The sequence below is a fragment of the Gossypium hirsutum genome, chromosome A09, assembly GCF_007990345.1.
Source record: "Gossypium hirsutum isolate 1008001.06 chromosome A09, Gossypium_hirsutum_v2.1, whole genome shotgun sequence".
In the NCBI taxonomy this organism is placed as follows: Eukaryota; Viridiplantae; Streptophyta; class Magnoliopsida; order Malvales; family Malvaceae; genus Gossypium; species Gossypium hirsutum.
In genome coordinates this window covers 41181374-41204545 of record NC_053432.1, presented here as the reverse complement: position 1 = coordinate 41204545, position 23172 = coordinate 41181374, and the positions used below count along the sequence as shown (strand labels likewise).

The following is a 23172-nucleotide window of genomic DNA, read 5'->3' as shown; positions in this document are numbered from 1 at the left end:
GGTCTTTCCAGTTAAAATCGAGTATAATAATACCATTTGCTCTAATGAAATCATAGTTCCATGTGAACTAGGCATAAGGCTGAATCGGATGAAATAGAACCATACATTCGCAAGTGGTGTCAAATATTCTCTTCTACAAGTGTGGATTCCTTGCTTTGACACAATCCACTTAGAACCTAGAAATGTAAGTTCCTCGAGTATTTATTGCAAATTTTCAGGTTCGATATTGCTCATTAAGGAAAAATATTCATTGTTTTTGAAATCAGGTAATTCAAAGAACTCATTAATAGCATTTGAAGTTATTGGTACCTTGATTCCGTAAACTGGAACTTTCGTCAACTCGCTTGAGGTTAAATTCACATAGAATTCACGAACTAACTCCTCATCCACACTACGCCTCTTCTTACAAAACAACTCCCAATTGAGAGTTTCAGCAACCTGATGAATACGCGCCATAAAATCAATATAGTTGCTTTTTTTCAATCTAAAGCCTTTCTTTGGATGTATCTGGTGATTCTTGAAGATACTCTCGTATCTCGCTTTGGCTTCTTCACAGTGGAACTTGTTTTGTGATTCATCAATTTGGGCAGATGCACGAGTTCTCTTGTGAGGCATGATTAACCTAATCATAAGATGGTAACAATTATTTTCTCAAAAATTTAATTAATATAAAATATTAATAATTCAATAAATTGAAAAATTAGATAATTGAATAAAATTAAAATTTAAGAGAAAAGTTGGTCTTACTATATTTTTTGTAAAATTTAAGAGCTTTTAAGAAAAATAATTATGAATCAGAAGATGGCAAATTAAAAGAGGTTGGGCGGTTTTTGGCTAAGGATGGGTGAAAGGGTGGTGTGCCGCTCGGGTGGGCAAAACAGCAGCGCGCAGCAGGGGATGGATGTGAACAGCGTGCGGATCATTGAGCAGGCTTGGTGTGGGCACGCGGAAGCTGGGAACTGATGCGGGACACGGCCTGGGCTGTTGGGGCTGGAGTAGTAGGCGTGCCAAGAAGCAGCTAGGTGCTGAGCAAGACCAGGCGCTCAATGCAGTGCACGATAGAGCAGGCGTGCGTGAGATGGGTGTGCAGCGTGCTATTGATCGATCAGCAGGGCAATGTTGTGGCTAGGGAATTGCTAGGAGGTTTCGACACTTAAGGGTTTTGGTGTTTTTGGAGGGAATGATGTATGAATGAAAAAAAAAGAATAGATGGGTGGAATATATAGTGAAAAGATTAGGATCTAGAGTAGAATTCTTAGTATAATTTAATAATTAAAAATTCTAAGTTCTAATTCTAATCAAAGTAAATAGCAATTAATAATTAATATAATGCATATTAAATTATTATTTGCTAGTAATTTATTAAGATAAAAATTTATCAAATAAAATATGATTAAATTAAAACTAATCCTAACTTTATATAAAGTTGATAATAATTAATATATATTATAATGGATATAATTATATATTAATAATTATCATTTTTTATTGAACTAAAAAAATTTATACTAGATGCCTTTTAAAAATATTTACAAAAAGAGGCACTTAATTTTTATTATTTACAAAAAGAGCAACCAGATTTTAAAAACAGTTCAATAAAGTCCCTAGACTTAATGAAAATTTGAAATTGAGTTGCAATTTTAAAACTTGGATCAAGATTGACCCTTTTATTTGAAAATTTAAAAAATTATTTTGCCATTTAGGGAATAATTTCTCAGAAAATTATGTCAAAATCAATTCCTAGGAAAGATTGGAGGGGTCACAAGCGGTCTTGCTTAAGTTTCAATCTTCTAGACAGAATTTATTTAAACATACTAATTCCGAAAATATACCCTAAATCATTTATTCAAAAAGATGAACAAGAAAAAAATTAAATATCTGATAAAATGAATGAGATTTGATTCCGTTCAATTTTATCTCCCTAATAATGTTTCAAACGTTGAGCATTAACTCAAAAATTACCTCCCCTACCTTGAAGTTCAACAACTCCATACAGATGGACTTGATGAATCGTAAATGGACCAGACCAACGTGATTTTAACTTACCTGGAAAGAACTTTAATCTGGAATTAAATAACAAAACTTGCTGACCTGCTTCAAATTCACGAGCTCGAATGTGCTTGTCATGCCATTTTTTAAGTCTCTCCTTGAGCAATTTGGCATTTTCGTATGAGAACATTCGGAATTCTTCTAACTCGTTGAGTTGGAGCATGCATTTCTCTTTAGCAAGCTTAAGATCCAAGTTGAGTTGTCGGAGAGCCCAGTAAGCTTTGTGTTCTAACTCCAAGGGTAGATGGTAGGCTTTCCCAAAGACTAACCTATAGGGTGACATCCCTAAAGGTGTCATGTATGATGTCCTGTAAGCCCATAAAGCATCATCCAGTCTTGTGGACCAATCTCGTCAGTTCAGACAAACTACCTTCTCAAGTGTGCCTTTGATCTCTTTGTTCGCCAGTTTAGCTTGCCCATTTGTCTGCGGATGGTAAGCTGTGGCGACCTTGTGCTTAACTCCATGTTTGTCAAGTAACCATTTCAACCACTTGTTCATAAAATAGGACCCTTCATCACTGATGATGGCTCTTGGGGTTCCAGGCCTTGTGAACACATGCTTCTGCAAAAATTTCATCACAACCTTAGCATCGTTTGTTGGATATGCCTCTGCCTCAACCCACTTAGACACATAGTCTATTGCTACTAATATGTACTTGTGACCAAAAGACAGAGGGAAAGGACTGAGAAAGTCAATACCCCAAATATCGAATAATTCTACCTCAATGATGTTTGTTCGAGGCATCTCATTTCTGTTGGTGATATTTCTGACCATTTGACATTGATCACAACTCTTTACGTAAGCATATGCGTCTTTGAATAATGTTGGCCAAAAGAATTTTGCTTGCAATACCTTGGCTGCAGTACGTGTACCCTCGAAGTGTCGCCCATTCGGAGCTGAGTGACAATGGTATAAAATCTTATGTATCTCATCTTCTGCCACACATCTCCTGATCATTTGATCTACACACTTTTTAAACAGATACAGCTCTTCCCAGAAATAGTACTTCACATCGTGAAGAAAAATTTTCTTTTAATGATATGTCTTATTAATCGGCATCAACCCACAAGCTAAAAAGTTAGCAATATCAGCAAACCAAAGGGTATTATGGACATGATTTACCTTCAGTATGTGTTCATCTGAAAACGACTCTCGAATATGTATAAGAGGAGAGTTCCCTTCTTGTGGCTCCAACCTGGACAAGTGGTCTTTAATTTGGTATTCTACTCCCTTTCGATCTTGAATTTCTAGATCAAACTCTTGAAGTAGAAGTAAATACTTAATTACCGAGTGGTTCGTATAGACAGTCACTTTGGTACTTACAAGATAAGATCGAAACTTGTCAAAAGCAAACACAATAGCAAGTAACTCTTTCTCTGTTATTGTATACTTCAGTTGAGCTCCTGTCAGAGTCTGAATCGCATAGTAGATGGGATGAAAAACTTTGTTCCTTCATTGACCCATGATAGCTCCGATCGCGAAGTCACTTGTGTCATATATCAAATCCCAGTTTGGTGTGATGATAATGGGTGTTGAAACTAGTCGACTCTTCAAATCGTTGAAAGCTCTTAAGCACTCCTCATGAAATTTAAACGTCGTGTCCTTCTCCAATAATTTGTATAAGGGTTTAGCAATTTTGGAGAAGTCTTTGATAAATCTTTGATAGAAACCGGCGTGGCCCAAAAAGCTCCTAACACTCTTTATAAATGTTGGAGGTGGGAGTTTCTCAATAACATCTACCTTTGCTTTATCTACCTCGATTCCATGTCTCGTTATCTGATGCCCTAAAACAATACCTTCTCGTACCATGAAGTGACACTTTTCCCAGTTGAGGTTTGTTTCTTTGCATCACCTCAGTACCTTGGCTAGATCGGCTAGGCAATCATCATATGTATCTCCAAATACTGAAATATCATCCATAAAGACTTCCAAATATTTCTCAACCATGTCAGTAAAAATAAACATCATACATATTTGAAATGTAGCAGGTGCACTACATAAACCAAACGGCATACGTCTAAATGTGAATGTATTGTATAGGTAGGTAAATGTTGTCTTGTGTTGATCTTTCGGTGCTACTATAATCTGATTATACCCCGAGTATCCATCGAGAAAACAGTAATAGTCTCGCCTTGCGAGTCTATTTAGCATTTGGTCCAAAAACGGCAAAGGAAAGTGATCTTTCCTAGTTGCCTTTTTTAGCTTCCGGTAATTGATGTAAATTCTCCATCTCGTAACCGTTCTAGTCGATATCAAATCGTTATTCTCATTTTCAATGACCGTGATACCTCCTTTTTTTGGCATGCACTGGACCAGACTTACCCATGAACTATCTGAGATGGGGTAAATTATACCCTCATCTAACCACTTGATGATTTCTTTCTTGACTATGTCCTTCATAATGGGGTTCAGTTTTCGTTGTCCATCAATTGTCCCTTTTTTTCCATCTTCCAGGATAATCTTGTGCATGCACACAGATGGACTAATTCCTTGAATATCAGCTATGGTCCATCCAATAGCCTTCTTGAATTGTTTTAGAACCAGGATGAGTTTCTCTTCTTGCTTAGTAGTTAATTCTGCTGAAACAATCACAGGCTGAGTAGATGAGTTACCTAAATAAACATATTTCAAATGTGAGGGAAGTACCTTCAGTTTTAATTTAGATGGCTCCTCGATTGACGCTTTTGGTTGGGCATAATCCCTTTTCTCTAACTCTAAATATTTAAAGCAAGATTGCGGATTAAATCCCCTTTGATTAGTATCTAACAAAGCTAAGTATTCATCATTTGGAGGATCTGATGTCAAAATTTGTTCCAATGGGTCCTCATCATAATTGAGTTCCTTTTCCATGATTAGCTCCTCTAAATCGGACACTGCAGAACAATCATCAATTGTGTCAGAAAATCGCATAGACTTAAAAACATTAAATGTTACCTGATCATCCTGAACATGCATAGTAAGCTCACCCTTCTGCACATCAATAAGGGTCTTTCCGGTTGCTAAGAAAGGTCTTCCTAAGATGATTGGCACCTCTTTGTCTGCTTCAAAGTCTAGAATCACAAAGTCAGTAGGAAAAATAAATTTGTCTACATGTACCAATACATCCTTGATTTTTCCTTCTGGATGCACTAAGAATCGATCTGCTAGTTGAAGTGTAACCGTAGCAGGTCTAACTTCACCTATTCCTAACTTCCTAAATATTGACATGAGCATCAAGTTGATACTCGCACCCAAATCACATTGTACCTTACCACAATATGTTGCTCCAATGTTGCAAGGTATGGTAAAACATCCAGATCCTTCAACTTTGGGGGTAGTTTATCTTGAAGATATGCACTGTATTCTTTTGTCGGGTTTACAGTCTCAAATTCTCTAAGCCTTCATTTTTTAGATAGGATATCCTTCATGAATTTGACGTAGTTTGGCATTTGTTCAAATGCTTCAACCAACGAGATGTTGATATGAAGTTGCTTGAGTACGTCTAGGAACTTCTTGAATTGCATTTCCTGCTTCTACTTCTAAAGTCTTTGAGGGTAGAGTGGTGGAGGTTTCTTTACTGGAACTAGTTGATTCGTCTCCTGTGGTAATTCTGTATCTAACGGAGTTGTTGGTTGATCAGAATTAGCTGGTTCTAAAGTTACCTTGTTGGATTTTGCAAAATCTGGTTCTTGTGAAACTAGAATTTCAATACTCGATTGATTGTCCTCTGAGTCTTGAGCATTAGCTGGCTCCTTTTCAACTTCGACGGTGTTGGGCTCTAATGTCTTTCCGCTCCTTAATGTCAATGCTTTACAGTTCTCCTTCCCTGGTTCCCTCGGACTCTCCGTATCACTAAGTAAGAACCTTGTGGTCGGTTTTTGAGTTCAGTTGCAAGTTGGCCCACTTGATTCTCTAAATTCCTTAGAGTGGCATCATTTTTTCCTATGTATGCCTTCGATAGATTCTCTAGGCTATTGGATGGTTCAGCTTGGGTTGGTTTTTGACCTTGTTGGGGAAAACTAGGTGGCTGGGTCGGTCTAAGTTGGACATAATTGTTACTGGTTCCTGCACTTAGTTACTTCAAGAAAAATTCGGGTGGTTTCGCCATGATGGGTTATAGAAATTGGATTGCAGCCCTTGCCTTCCTCGATTTTGGTTCTGGTTACCCATGTAATTCATGGATTCTTGGTTCGATGGACATTCTTCGAACAAATGTCTTTCCCCATAATAAACACAGGCTATATTTTCAAATTTATTCGGTGGCTGTGCTGCAAAACTATTACACCCTTTAGTGGTGAAATTTTTTAACATTGAGGATATTGAGGATACCTGAGATATGAGTAAAGTGAGAGCGTCTACTTCATGTATTCCAGCGACTCGTCTTCCTGGAGCTGCTCGATTGGCTGACCATTGATAATTGTTGCAGGCAATCCTCTCAATGATTTCATAAGCCTCATTATAAGACTTAGAAATGAGAGTACCATTAGATGAAGCGTATACTACCATCCTCGTGTGAGCATTGAGACCATTATAAAATGTCTCAAGTTGGATGCAATGTGGGATTCCGTGATGAGGGAACTTCCGTAATAATTCTTTGTACCTTTTCCATGCCTCATACAAGGACTCATCATCCATATATTGGAAAGTAGTGATCTCGTTCCTCAACTTAGCAGTCTTGCTAGGCAGGAAATACTTGATAAGGAATCTTTCTGCTAACTCTTGCCATGTGGTAATTGTGTTTAGTGGCAATAAGTTCAACCAGGCATCTTTGGGTACTCCGGCTAACTTGAAAGAATCGCTCACCTCCATAAATAGTCTTAAGTGTAGGTGAGGCTCTTCGGTAGGCATTCCACTGAATTGGCCCACTGTCTGAAGCATTTGGATCATGACTGGCTTCAGCTCGAATTGTTGTGCCTCGATTTTAGGTCTCCTAATACCCGGATTAAGACCATGAAACACTGGCACGACATACTGTCTTTAAGTTCTACCCCTATCATCAGCAATAAGGATAGGAATTTGAGCAGGGTCTGCTCCATTTCCTTGATTCAGATTTTCGAAGTTTATCTCTTCGGTCCTTCTCTAACTTGCTTGTCTTCTACGCTGTCGAAAAGTTCGTTCAATCTCAGGGTCTACAGGGAGTAAATTGATAAATCAGTCAATACTCATAAACACCTGAAATAATCGTAGAAAAATTAATTAAGTTAAAATTTAAACAGAAAAATAAACCAAAATGCAAAACTAACAAATTCACAAATAATGACTTTTTAAAAAAATCCCAGGCAACGACGCCAAAAACTTGGAACAATGAAATGTGCAAGTTTACACAATTGCAACAAGTAATAAAGTGACAAGTAAATGTTGAGTTATCGTACCCACAGGGACTGTGAAAAGAATTATTTATGAATGCTACTTAAAACACTTTGGTGAAGAAAAATATTTTGTTTGAAGAGGGTGATTAAAAACTAAGATTTTAAACTAAGTAAACTAAATAAATAAATCTTAAATGCACGATTTCAAAATACGGTTTAATCAAGATGACATAATTGTGTTAAATTAATTACATTTCTTAACTTAGGATTATTAAACTCATGTTTACATTGTTGCGAATAAATTCACGGCAACTCGGTAATTTGCTAACATATGAACATACTTACTTACCACAATCCATTCATCTCTTGGACATATCCCTATGTCAATTCAATCGATTAAACAAATCTTAATAGGCAAATATGTTATAGCACATACATACTTATTAAATTGAAATAATCTCTTAAACATATCCCTATGTCAATTCAAACAATTAACTTGATTTAATAAGCACATAAAAGACTATGTGAGGTAACAAAGTATCCTTACCTTGAAACAATTTAATCACAATAATGTTGCAAGTTATGCAAGGCAATTGTATCGTCAAATACCGTTGCTAATTTAACCCTCAGCTACCTTAGATGATTAAACATGCACTGATTAAGTATTGTGTCCATTAATTACAATTTCAATCCATTTAAATAATTAATTCATTAATTACCTAACAATTATAATGCAAGAATAACTTAGTCATGGTTTTACTTAATCAAGCATCTTACCGAGACCTATAACAACATAAACACAATTTTAACAATTGAAGCAAACGAAATGCAATCAACCTAACACGAATTAAATTCAAGAAAAATTGATTAAATTAACCATTCCAAAAACATAAATATTCATAGATATGTTCATAATAACAACAACAAAAATTAAAGAGATAGGGAACAAGAATCAAATCCGATGTTTTTCCGTGGCTTGACTAGTTTGCTCCGTTCTTCCTTCTCCGTTGTCCTCGTCAACTAAAGCTACTATGAACACTTCAATTTTGCTCCAAAATGGCTGATGAACACCTCTTTTCCAAGGGAAGAAATCGGCAAGAGAGTAAGAGAATTTGGAATGGCAAAGAAGAGAGAAAGTGGAGAGAAGAGAGAAAAGATGTGAATGAAAGTGAGATGTGTTGAACGATCAGCCAAGAGGGGTTTTTATAGCTGAATATGGCTGCTTAAATTAGCTAAAAATATCAGCCAAAGAGCCATCCCTTAGTCGGCCACACATGTGGCAAGGTTGATGGTTTCAACTTTGCTAAATTTGGCTTGGGGCTACAATGCCACCAATTGTGAAGGGGTTGAATGTAACTTGAATAAGTCTTCAAGGGCCTATTTTCAACCTTAAATAATCAGCTAATAAGTTGATTTGGGTCAGCTCTTGCGACGGTTTTTGGGCTTTCCATTTCTTGGTCGGTTCGGTTCACTCAGTTCAGTTCAACTGGACCACTTTTTCATAATTAATTAATAATAATTTATTAACCCAAATTAAATTGGATATAAAATAAAATTAATTATATTAAGAATTAATTCATATAATTTTGGACCGTCTTATGCTGAAATTTAGTTCATCTCGATACTTCAAATTGCAAGTCTGCTGAGCCATTTTTTTCCTTTTGTGCAAATCTATCAAAAATAACCAAAATTTATCAAAATTAATTATAAAATTAATTAAAATTCAGTTAATTATAAAATTAATTAAAATTCAACATGTTCATATTTTAAGTGCACTTTAATTATTTTATAAAAATTAATTATTTTTCGACAATAATTTTATCGAAACTGTATGATTTTAAGTTAAAAAAGGTATGTAAAAATATATAAATTTTCGTGTTTCTAAGGACATTTCCTAAGTAAATCTTTAAACCTTTCCCATGCTTCATATAGTGTTTCATCCTTTAGTTTCTTAAAGGATGTTGTGTCATTTCTTAGTTTGGCATTCATATTGGGTGGGTTATATCGCAGTAGAAATCTTTGACAGAGATCATTCCATGATTTTACTATTCCAGATGGTAAAGCATTGAACCATGGTCTAGCATGATCTCTTAAAGAATAGGAAAACAATTTTAGTTTTAAGGCATCTTTAGAGACACCTTACTGTCTAAAAGAATCGCAGACCTCCTAGAAATGTCTCAAGTTCAATTTGGGATCATCAGTTGGCAAACCACCAAACTGACCAATTGATAGAAGCATCGGAAACATTACAGGTTTCAGTTCAAAGTGGGGAGCTTGAATTTTTGGCCTGCCTATTCTAGGATTCAGGTTGTCTAAGATAGGCACTACATGCTCTCATATTGGTCTATCCCGATCATCAAACATCTGAGCAACAAGAGGATTAACATTTAGAGCTCTCGAATGAAGTTGCTTATTCATAGCAGGTGGATTGTCATCGTCTTGATTCATTTCACTTTGTATTGCTCTTTAATCTCTTCTCCTTCTTAGCAAGGTCCTTTCAATTTCTGGATCTAAGGGATAGAGTCCTTCAGCAGGAGTGTCTTTATGTATACAACTGGTAATAGACCTGTTAAGATCATGAAACAAAAAATTTAGCAACTAAAACTATAAAAATTGTAATAACAAAAACTAAAGTTACCAATCGCAAATCCTTGGCAACAGCGCCCAAAACTTGTTGCGTGTGAATATGATGTGCGAATTCTGCAAGTTTACATATTGAATCAAGTAATAAAATGATGAGTGAGTATCATTCCCACGGGGATTGTATGAGTGCTCTTTTTCTAAGTTATCACAATTGAATAGAAAAGATAAATGTATCGAATGGTGTTTAACGATATTAAAATGGGATTAACACATTAAAAGTGAGAATAGTGAAGTATACTAGCAGAGATTACCATTGCAACAAATCAAACAAGAGTACTAAAGGCTTTAGCAAGGTTGGAATATAGGTCACGAAAGCTAGGATTATTGAGGGATTTATTCTAACCCGTGAACAATGCTATGGCAAAACTATGGCAAACTTACTACTTGATTGAGTGCTAATGTGGTTTACCTCTGTCAAAAGTAAGACCTAGGGTTACTCACCCTTAAAACACTATAGGTATATAGGCTCAGGATTAGCAACTACTTCTAAAGCTCAACCCTCTAAAGGTAAGGCTCTATGTCTAGATTTTACATGAGTATTTTAATCAACACTTATTTATATTACCCAACTTCGATCCAAGTAACCTAATCCTGTCGGTGCCAAGCCACCTTAAGACTTATTGAGCATTCATCAACACTCTTTTAAGCATTTAAACAAAAACAACCATTGGGTAAAGTAGTAATATAAACCATATTAATCCATAAACATTAATCAAAGTTAAAATATCATCCAAAGCAAACCCTAGTCGTATTAAGTTAGCTCATGGTTGGGTTATACATTTCGTATCATCAATATCCCAAAATATGAGTCTAGAATAGAAGAATTGAAACAAAATGCAGATAAAGTGTAACACTCCTTAGCCGTGTCTGACGTTGGGACAAGGTACAAGGAATTATTGGGCTTCAACATGCACATACATGCAAAAATCGGGCCATAAAATTTTGTTCAAATCAAAACTTTTCAAACACATGCATGATGTCCCATACACAGACCTACGAAGCCGTAAACATGTATTCAAGTTAGTTAGGGACTAAATCGAGAACCTTAAAAAGTTTTGGGAAGACTCAAAACAAATTTTCATGACACAAAGTCACGCGTCCGTGTGGACTCAGGAACACGCCCGTGTGCTTTCGACACGCCCGTATCCTATGGCCGTGTAACTCTCTGACTATGACTTCAGTGACTAAATTAAACCACACAACCAAGCCACATGCTTGTCTGCTAAGGCCGTGTCCACACGGTTGAGACACAGCCATGTCTCTGCCCGTGTGGCCAACACTTATGCTATTTTCCAAGCCTTTATGTTACCCTTAATCCTTCACATCTTTATACCCACCAAGGACACATATCATGACATCATTTTAGTGATTAAACACTCTTTATTAAGACATATTCATAACAATAACATGTCCTCTTACAAGAAATGAATCTACTTATGCAATACCAAGTTTAGATTCCTTAATTCACATTCATAAGACTAGTCATTTTGATGATCACTTTTACCATTATACTATAGTTATCAACTTATTTCCATATTACACATTTAATTCATAGCCATGACCATTTCGATTGGTCATAAAGCATTCATTATGCACATAATTCATAACACCAACCTTATATGTCCAACAAGCAGAATCATATCATCATATCACTAGCATTAGAACATAGCATAGATAGATAAGTTCACAAACCGTAATCAATATGAGCCACACTTCGTGGCCATATACAAATAACTCAATATAGGTCAATACATTTGGCTAACCAAAATAACTCATATCATAAAATTGAGCCCCTATACATGCCACTCACTTGAAAATGCTAACATATGTATCAATGCTCCAAAGGTGATAGCTTGATAGTGTGATGCTGCCTCCGACAATCTCCAACCCTGAGCTAACCTGACAACACTAAAGGAATGGAAAGGAGGGAGTAAGCTTCATGCTTAGTAAGTTCATATGAAAATAATAAGCAATTTATCAATATGCTTCCACCAATTCTTACAACATGATCTCAAGGTAATACTATCATAATTGCTTTTTTTTTTCTATGTTCAGGTCAAGCTATTTTCTCGAGTCATAGTCACTAAATTATTTATATCTGGAGTTACGGAACTCCAAATTAGGATCCTCTAATTTTCCCAGAAACTAAACTCACATATATTCTTACCATAAAATTTTTAAAATTTTTGGTTTAGTCAGTTAGTACAGTTTATTCTTCAAAGTCACCCCTATTCTGCCATTTGACAACTTCAACCTTTCTTTACTAAAAATTAATTATCTCCTCACATGAGATTCGAATGGTCTTCCCATTTGTTTCTTTTGAAAATAAACTTATTAAGGATTCTAATCATATAAATTGTAACCCATAATTATTTTTTTACAATTTTTAATGATTTTCCCAAATCAGAACGGGGGATTTCGAAATCATTCTAACTCTGTCTCACAACAATTTAAATGTTTCATAGTATGAAACTCTTTTGCTTACATCGTTTCTTCCATGTGAAACTAGACTCATTAAGCTTTAATTTAATATTTTATTCAGCCTTTAACTAAATTTCGAAAAAATTTGGTGGATTTTCAAAGCCGGACTGCTGCTATCCAAAATTGTTTTAGTGTAAATTAATGATACTAAGTTTATCACACCTTATTAATTCATTTTCACCACATTGGTAAAAATACATGTTTTTGCATCATAAGTATAGACCTATAATCATAAGGTCATCACAAAATCATTCTCATAGGCATTACTTACCTATTTACATCCTCACTAAATGTGCATCATAAACCGAAATCATTTCTCATGAGTTTGGTATACATACCTGTGTTACTCAACATGCTCATATACTTACTCATATTCATTCCTTATTAATCATACAACATGAATTGAATTTAAATCTCATCAATTTCATGTAAGTACCTGTACCACTCACAACATAGCCATAAGCTCTGTAATTTCGACCTAAATCATAAATTTTCCGTTGAACCATTTGGAATACCACAGGATAATCACTAAGCCTTAAACATATGGTACGATGCCGATGCCATGTTCCAAACATGGTCTTACACTGGCTCACATATATAAGTCGATGCCATGTCCTAGACAGGTCCTACACTGACTTTCATATATCGAGGCCGATGCCATGTCCCAAATAGGTCTTACAATGGCTCTCATCTATCGGTGTCGATGCCACGTCCCAGGCAGGTCTTACATTGACACATGTCAAGCCGATGCCATGTCCCAGACAGGTCTTACACTAGCTTGCATATCTCGAGGCTGATGCATGTCCCAGACATGTCTTACACTAGCATACATATGACCCAAATGTTATGGCATGATTATTCAATCTATTTCTAAGGTTCAACTGGGAGTTTATCATGATAAGTCACATCATACCATTACTCATAGTCACAATCAAATACTTTATGCTATATCAATTTAATCACACATAATAACCATGTAGTTGCATTATTTACACCCAACTTACTCGTTTCAATGGAATATCATATTCCATCAAATTTCCAATACATTCAATCATCACATACATGTTATTAACATTTGGCATCACTTTCTCATATACAATATCTTCAACATATAATTCAATACAATTATAGAAAAATATGTTTCAATTATATTAACAATAATATGGGTAACATGCTTATTTAGTCACACGGACTTACCTCGAATGCAAATTTCGGCCAATTATTCCCATTTTAGTCCATAACCTTGTACTCTCCGATTTAAGCTCAAATCTCGATTTTCTTGATCTAACATGATGAAATTCACTCATTTAATCATTACATTAATTAAAACATTCAATAATTCATAATTTGGAAAAATGACCGTTTTGCCCTTAGACTTTACAAAAATTACAATTTTTCCCCAGGCTCGTAATTCGATTTTTATCAAATTTCCTCACTACCCAAGCCTAGCTGAATTATTTTTATACTAGGATCAGCCCACAATTCTTATTATTACTCATACTTATCACTCATTTTGCCATCTTTACAAAATGGTCCATATTAGGTGTTTTCATGAAAATCTTTTCACAGAAGTTGTTTATTACACAACCAAGACTCATTTTCTTCCATTAAATTTTAGCAAAAAACATAAATCCTTTCACGGAAAATCCCTATACTATCAATCATTTCAAAAAATAGCCCTCCATTAGCTAGATTAAGCTTTAGGGGTTCCAAAAACACAAAAATTATCAAGAAAGACCACCAAGAAGACTTATTTGCAAGAGTTTAAGGTTGCTAAAAATTTTGCACTTCCATTTATGTTTTCTTAAAGAGAAATCGGTGGAGAAGTAAAAAGAGAGATGAGAACATGACTACTTTTCCTATTTGTTTTATTTTATTCAATTTTATCACCGAATTTCCACCTAATATTGACTTTTCTATTTCTTTGTCTCCCATGGCCAGCCACCTCTCTCAAAAGGGTATATTTGCCCTTTAAAGACCTCCACAATATGATTCATATTCAATTTACACCTTTAGCTAATAAAATAGGACTTTTACACTTTATGCGATTTAGTCATTTTTCACAATTAAGCTCACAAACGCTAAAATTAACTCACCAAATTTTTCATGCACTCATATAATCATATTATAACACATAAAATATCATTGAAAATAATTTCTTCGGCCCCACAATAGTGGTCCCGAAACCACTATTCCGACTAGGCCCAAAATCGGGCTGTTACATAAAGAAATCTAGGTTTCTAAACTCCAATCCTCCCAACTCAGTGTCTTGTTTCCCATCTTCACCAAAGTTCATAGTCATCTCAACTTACCCTTCTTCCCACAATGAGGCCTTTTTCCAAGCTCCAGCTGTAACAACTCATTTTCAGTAAAATCAAAATAGTGGTTTCAGGACTACAAATCTGATGTGAAAGTATTCATTTTATTATTATTTTCATGTCTATAGTATATTAGCAAGATCGTATCAAAATTTCATTAAGAAATTTTAACGTTTAAATGTTTAATTTGGTGAAAAGGACTAAATCATAAAATGTGCAAAAGTAGAGTTCTAGTAACTAAATGTAACTAATGGCTATAGAACCTTAATATAAGAGTACTTACATGGTAATTATACCATTATTGTGTTAGTGGACAATTATGAGTTTGGTTTTATAGAAATTATTAACGTTTTTAAAGGGTATAAATGTAAATAGGTAATTAAGGTTAAAATTAATAAAACAAAATCCATTTTATTTCATTCATCTTTTTCCTCCATTGAAATTGAAGAAGAAAGAACATATTTAGAGATTTAAAGCATTTGGTTCAATCTCTAACTTGCATGTAAGTGATCTTTGTGTCGTTTTTAATGATTTTTATGTTTTCGGGATCGTTGTTGCTTAATCTAGCTAGCTCAGAGACTAATTTGAAAAAATTTTAAAGGGTTATGGTTTTTCCATGAATTTATTCTTGTGATTTTTGATGTTTTATGGAATAAAATGAATCTTTTTTATAAATAAACAACTTTTGTAAAGTGATTTTTGTTAAAAATGTCAATTAGGGATTTATTTGTAAAATGTGTAAAATACATGGTGAAATTGTAAAATAATGATTTGTATGAGTTTCTTTGGGATTATATTGAATTTTTCTAGCATAGTAAGTGGATGAAATTGCATTAATTTCAATTCACGGGCTTAAGGACTAATTTGTAAAGAAATCAAAATAATAGGGGCAAAAGTATAATTTTGAAAATGTATGAATTTTGGATTGAATTGAATAGAATGAATATTAAATGGATTGAATTTATCTATTTATATCAAGTTAGACCTCGTACAGATTTAGACCAAGGTAAAGATAAAGCTTCGAATTAGTCGACTCAATTTCTACGCCTTTATCATCGAGGTAAGTTCGTGTAATTGTGTAATGTGTTAATGCTATCTTTTGAGCTATATGTAAATTGTTGATTGTTATGTAATCAATTAATGTAATCCAACGATGTTACGAAAACTATCGAGCCATGTTTGAACCTTAGGAATTCGTAGGATACAAATGATATGTCATTAGGGTTTTCATGTTTTGAGTGATGGTCTTGAATGTCCTACCGATGGCTGAGGTCTTCCATTTTTTGCGGATACTCCACAGCTCATGTGGGCAGCATCATTAGCTTACATTTCGACCCATAGCTCATGTGAGCAACGATGTAAATGAAATGAAAAGGTTAAGACCATATGTTTAGCACACTTTGTGTGAGCTTTCCTACGTATTCGATGATATTCTAAACGATTTAACGGGCATGAATTGGAAAGGAAATGGTAAGTGTCCAATATGAACCAAGATATGTATTTATGAAAAAGATTGAAATGGTGAGATACATGGAAAATATGTTATGTTATGGAATATGTTAAATTCAATTGAATTATGTTCAAGTGTAATGGTTATCTATGTTAAATTCATATGAATTATGTTCAAGTATGTTAACATGTGTTGTTGGTAGCGCTTAGGCTTACGCCAAGCTATTGGTTGGATTATACCATGTTAAATTTTAATGTTATGTAATGAAATGGTAATTTATATTTTATGTTATACAAACTTACTAAGCATTATATGTTTACGTAGTATTCTATGCTATGTTTTTATAGATAATCGGAAGCTCGTTCAGTTTGAAAGCTCGTCGGAGACCTATCACACTATCCCACAAATATATTGGTAGCTTTTGTTTTTTTGTTCATGGTTATAATGGCATGTATAGGTGGACTTGTATTAATGATCTAGTTGTTATGTTTGGCATGTATATATGTGGTGTTATGGTTGCTGAACTTTTTGCATTTTGATGTTTAAATGGTTGGTGTTAAATGGTCAAGTGAAGGTATATTATGAATGACCAATTTGGTATGTTTGATTGTCACTTGGTATATGGTCAAATGTGCTATAGCTTGGTATGGAAATAGGTAGTTGTGTATGGTTGATTCATGGATAAATATGTTTATGTTTAGGTTGATTTGATGATTTGTGATTGAGGTGCCTTTTGTTATATTGGTTGTATGGATAAATGACCTATTGAATTGGTTGTATTGTGCATGATTTAGGTATGCTTTAAGGCTTGATCGTATGTGCAAATGGCTTGTAGGTGTGTGCTTGAAATGGGTGAAAGAAAGGGCTTGAATTTGGCCTATTTCTTGTCCACACGGCCTAAGACATGGGCGTATGTCTCAGTTGTGTGTGACACACGACCATGCGACACGGTTGTATGTCCTTTGTAGGTTTCAAAGGGTAGCAAGTTAGGCAGTTACACGGCCTAGTACACGGTGTGGCACACAGGTGTGTAAGGCCATTTCTAGAGTTACACGGCCTGGCACACGGACGTGTGGCTTGGACTGTGACCCAAGTCAGAGAGTTACACGGGCACGGGCTGGGACATGGTCGCATGTCCCTATTTTTAATGTTACACGGCCTGAGACATGGGCATGTGTCTCAGCCATGTGAGGTACACGGCTTGGCTACACAGTCGTGTGACCTCTACAGTGTGAAATTTTCTATCTTTTTCCATAAAGTTCTAAATGTTTTCGATTTAGTCCTAAATTATTTCTAAAATGTTTCTAAGGTGTTGAGGGCTCAAATTAGGGACGTTATGCATTTGTTTGAATGAATTATGTTATGATTTATAAAATTTTTGGAATTGAATGTTTAAAGTTACGGTTTTACAGTAATGTTTCGTAAACCTATTTCGGCGACAGATACGGGTTAGGGGTGTTACACCAACTGCCTCATTTTCTTTTCCTTTTTATTGCCTTTTATACTTTGGTTGTCTTTTAGGTTAAAAGCCATCAGCCAATAGATTATTTTTCCCTAATTTTGAAGTGAATATTTTTCTTTTCACGTGTATGTGGGGACCGAATGCTAAGTGATCTCATTGCTGACTAGGTGTTTGTCGTTTTCTTCACAAACATTGCCATGGAAACCTCTCAGAATGCCTTGGCAAACTCCATCCTCTACTATCCTTCTCCCTTAAACCTATAATTCAGCCACAACAAGACCTTTTCACAAGCAATGAAAAGTAGAGATGCAATAAAGTAATCACCATATTAAGTTCTTAGATGCACTGCTCGATTGAATAGAAATTATCATGCAAATTACCTAAAATAAAGTTAATTTATGTAAGTACAAGTATTTAATTAAGTTTAAAAGCATGAATTATAACTCTTTTCAAGAGTTATCAACTACTTAAATTTGGCATATATCAGATAATTTAGATTTCAATCCTACATAGCGTAACCAAAATTGAACTAACGAACACGTATACATTTCATAATATGAATACACCCTTATCCCAAATTGTCAGAGTTCCCTTTATAAGTACAAACACAATATCTCCTTCAGAGTTCACCTCTTACAACTTATCAATCTTACTACCAAACCAAACAACCCAACTATTTTCAAACTCATCAAAGAACTAGCTATCAAAGAAATCTTAAAACTTACCTAGATCTTAACACAAAGGCCAATAACCTAACTCTCCATACATATACATATCACTGAATACGCTACACGAACATAATGGGATTCGCCACAAAAGTAATTTAGAATACGCCACAAAGGCTTAGCAGATTACACCACATATACAATATACATAATTACGTGTTTACTGTCCCGACAGACTTTCACAGAAGTTGCCATGGGTTTCTCCCTCTTGGACTTATATATAACTTCATGTCGTGATCTTCCAGTTCAATTGACATATTATCGAAGGCAACACTATGAATATTCATATTAACAAATTAACATATTATGCCACTTGTTTCAGCCATATGGACTTACACACATTCATGTCGTGATCTGCTAGTCTAGTCTTCATCTTACTAGAGGCATCACCATGAGTGTTTTCTTATCATACATTTCCATGGGTCTTAGCCACATGGTCTTACACTTATTTTTAATCGTGATCTGCTAGTCTAGTTAGCAATATAACTGCCTTACCAGAGGCATCACAAGGGAATGTTTTACCCAAATTTCACTTTCCAGGATCCATTTACACACTTCCTTGGTTCGTACTCTCTCATATCATACTTTACCTGCATACTTACCACTTAGCTTTCTATTTAGTCAATACTTAATACATATCATTGTCGCATGTATAATATATTTTCCTTATTTAATACACTTACCATTTATACTAGATACCATTAGCATCGATATAATTATGCTTGAACAGTTCTCATGCAAGAGTCAGTATAGAAACTCAACTGGTACTCACCTAGCTGTAGCTCAAATTTTTAGATTTGGACATCTATCTCAACCCAATAACAACAGCTTAAAGAACATAGATTCACCATTAGGATTCATTTACATACAAACTGCTAACATTTCAATCATAGATAACCATCATGCAAGGCCTTCTATTCATAACTTACTATTCATATGACTCTTAACAATCATACTCTTTCAAAAACTTTACATGTAGAGCTATAATACTTAACAGGAGGTGGAACAACCACTAATTAAACCAAGAATCTTAGCTTCCAACTTAAAGAGAAAGATATATAATTAGATATAAGAAAAAAAATCAAAGAGTAATATTGAAGGAAGAAGAAACTTCCCCATGAACCCTTCTTATACATATATATAACCTCAATTCCCTTTAATGGAACTTGACAAGTGTCAACCTCAATCAGTAGTTGTCATTTATTTGACCTACAATAACCAGAAGAATTATAAATGGAAGTTTTGATCATAAGCCCTTTGACCAATCAATTCAGTTGATTCCCAACGAGATCACACTACAAAACCCAACTAGCACAATACTCAAACAAAATAAAAGTACTATACATTTGGCGATAACTCTCACCATGTTTACTATTCAATTGACATATTATTTTCTTAAATAACAGAATAACTTATAATAGAATCTTTAATCAATTCTACGGCGGATACATTTCACCAAACTCTAGTCTGCCAGAAAACTGTTACATGGCAGATTACAATACGCCAAACAGATAACTTCACAACTACACACCTTATTCTTGGATTAGCCAGAGTTGGGGTGTGACATAAATATTATGCTTTCCCTTCACGAGGATGATGACAAATGAAGATTATAGAGATAATGACAATCAATTCAAATTAATAACAAGAGTAATAAATATAATTCAATAACTCAATCTTTCTTTATCATTTTCAAAATAAAGATAGATATCCAAGTATCATGCATAATATAATTCAATAATTGAATCTTTCTTTGTAAAAGAGGTATGTATTCATAACAAGAGTGGTTCATACTAAATACAATATTTTCCTCATTCAAAATCTCAATATGAGATCCATTATAGTGAATGTTTCTAGAGGATTATGCATTAACCATAACTAACTTTATTCTTTTAGATATTGATATATTAGCTCTTCTGGAGCTTTCAACTAATTTTGCACTATCAAATAATTAGCTCTTTTAGAGCTTTCAACTAATTTTGTACCAGCAAATTATTAGCTCTTTTGGAGCTTTCAACTAATTTTGTACTATCGAATACTGCATTAATATTGGTTTGTTTTAGTACCAATTAAGATAAATACTTTCTACCTATAAGGATAGTATTCATTGTTACATTGTTAATGAGACATCTTTTCTTCCTCAAACGAAAATTAATAGATTTTGAACAAAATGCCCAGACAAGTATGTGACCAATGATATTTAATATTACATTGATAGCATAAGTTATCTCTATATTTTGAAAGGTTATTATTATGTCATTTTTCATGTCCATGATTATATCATTAAAAAATTATGTTTGTATAAAGTTAAGGGAATGCAACATATCTAATAGAACAGTCTTCTAAATATCCCCACAGATTTTTTCTTTAAAAGGGTACAATTACACGAAAACTTACATTTTGAATCGACAATTAACATATATATTTAAACAATCATTTAAAAGTAATATATTAAGAATGTTGATTATAAAAATTTATGAACCCATCAATATTTAATAATCTAACTCAATAATTTGATTAGAATTAAAACAAATAAAATAATAATCACAATCATACTTGAAAGAAAAAATACATCAAAGCTTCATACCAATTTAAATTTTTGTTTGATAAATCCAAGATCAAGAATAAAAAATAATACTAAGATCGAAATCTTTCATTATCCTCCAAAATATAAAAATATAATAAATTAATCAAATCAATTATAAATTAAAATTAATTTAAAAATAAAATAAAACAAATCATCCTGCAAATCTCGAATGAATAAATTTTGAGGAAGTCCGAATCTATCCTCCTGTGGCTTAGGGTTCTTGTATCTTTACTTCTCTCCAGCGCCAATCTGTTTCTACTCCTTTCAGCAATGTAGTGGCCAAATCTGATTGAATTTGTTTAATTGTTTTGTACAAAACATGCAAATGACTTAAATAGCCGAGTGACGATTGTGCAGGTTACGGGGAGGCCTGTTTTTTCGAAATGTCTTCTAATAAAGAACAAGAGAGTAAAAGACAACATATTATAAAACTTCACTTCTGATAAATATTTCAGATAAATCAAACTTATCTTACGTAAATGAAAAATTATAAAAATTATCTTTTATAAAAACCTATACAAATATATATTAGATTAGATTAAAAAATATTCTCTCAAAATTATAAGTTGATGTTTATTATTATCATAACTTGATATTTAAAATTATTATTATTATTATCTCTTAAAAGTTTCGGGATTGCTTTTAATTTTTTAAACGTAAATGTGCTATTTTAACATGGAATGAAAAATTTTGGGGAATAGGCAATGGGGAAACTGTCTCGATTTGGAACGATCGTTGGTTGTTGGGGTCTGATCAAGTTAAAAGAGAACATTCTGCGATTAGAACTGACATGCAAATATTAGGAGTCCCGCTTGCAACTTATGAGATGCCAGATATGCGTGTATGGTTAGGGGGGGAGACAGGGGAGTACACCATTCGGAGCGGATACAAAGTTCTGATGGATAATGGCCTAAATTCTGCTCTAAATACAGATACTGCTACCTCAACAGAAAATTATACATATTTTTAAAAGAAACTCGGGAATATTACATGTCCATCAAAGATTCAAATCACTGTCTGGAGGATATTTCACGACATTATTCCTACTTACTCAAATTTGTACAAGCGGAGAGTGGCGAATAATCCCTTGTGTCCAGTCTGCCAAGCTAGGCCTGAAACTTCAGCACACGCAATTGTGGATTGAGTAAACGGGTATGGGAAGTGTGTCATATTGATTGGGGACCTTCGCAACAGCAGAGCACAGAGTTTAAGGATCAGCTTAGCTTTATGTTCAAACATTCAAATGAGATGGGATGCAAGATGTTAGAAGTAAATTGTTGGGCTATGTGGAACGCAAGAAATAAATGGCTGCATGAAAGAAAGACACAACCCAAAATATTGCATGCTATATACGATCCTATATTGCTGAGACAGAGAAACAGCAGTTTTACCTGAGGAAACTCCTCTATGTCCTTCTAGTTGGAAGCAGCCTGGAGACACGTTTATCGAAATGAATTTCGATGCCAGTTTCAAAATGGATACTAAATTCGCGGGCACGGGAGTAATTGCTAGGTATGGGAACGGCCGCATAATGGGGGCCTGTGAGATTGTGAACAAAGGAGTATCATTTCCTTTTGCGGCAGAAGCTCTCGCTTGTGTTCAGGCTTTGTCATTTGCGAGGGATATGGGCTTTCAAAATGTAATCTTGGAAGGGGATTCGAGAACGGTGATTAATAAAATCCAGCATGAGGGGTTAGACAGATCAACCATAAGCCCCTATGTTTCAGACGAAAAAGCCTTAATGAACCAGGTTTTGGAAGTAAAACCGAAACATACCCACCGTCAATGCAATAAAATTGCCCATCTGCTGGCAGGAGATGCTCTTCACAGAGATCAGGACTGGTGTTGGGTGGAAGAAGTCCCGAGAGTCGCGGCGGATCGAAGGACCGTGGAACCGCCGGATTAGAAGAAGTAAAAAGGAGAGAGGGGGGACGAGATTCGGTTTGAAACGACGGACACAATCCTCCCAGATGATATGCAAGCTTTGAGGTGAACGATTTTCCAGATTTCAACTTCGGTATGCTGTATTTGGCTCACAGATTTCCTCCCCTTGTTTTTCTCGTTTTTTTTGTTAATGGAGGGGATTATCTGTGATTAGGCTGAGAGTAGAGAAAACGTTTCTTAGGTCATCATTGTCCTTTTTTTCTACTTCTTTAATAAAGCCTTAT

General features: G+C 34.6%; 1 non-coding gene and 1 pseudogene across 1 annotated transcript; both read left to right on the top strand.

Annotated features, from left to right (window-relative positions):
* Positions 1–22910, top strand: part of LOC121205991 (protein argonaute 4-like) — a 28659-nt pseudogene extending 5749 nt beyond the window's left edge.
* Positions 6591–6697, top strand: LOC121206787 (small nucleolar RNA R71). Its single transcript, XR_005901960.1, has one exon. It is a non-coding gene; the product is annotated as a small nucleolar RNA R71 (small nucleolar RNA).
* Positions 22911–23172: the final 262 nt, after the last annotated feature.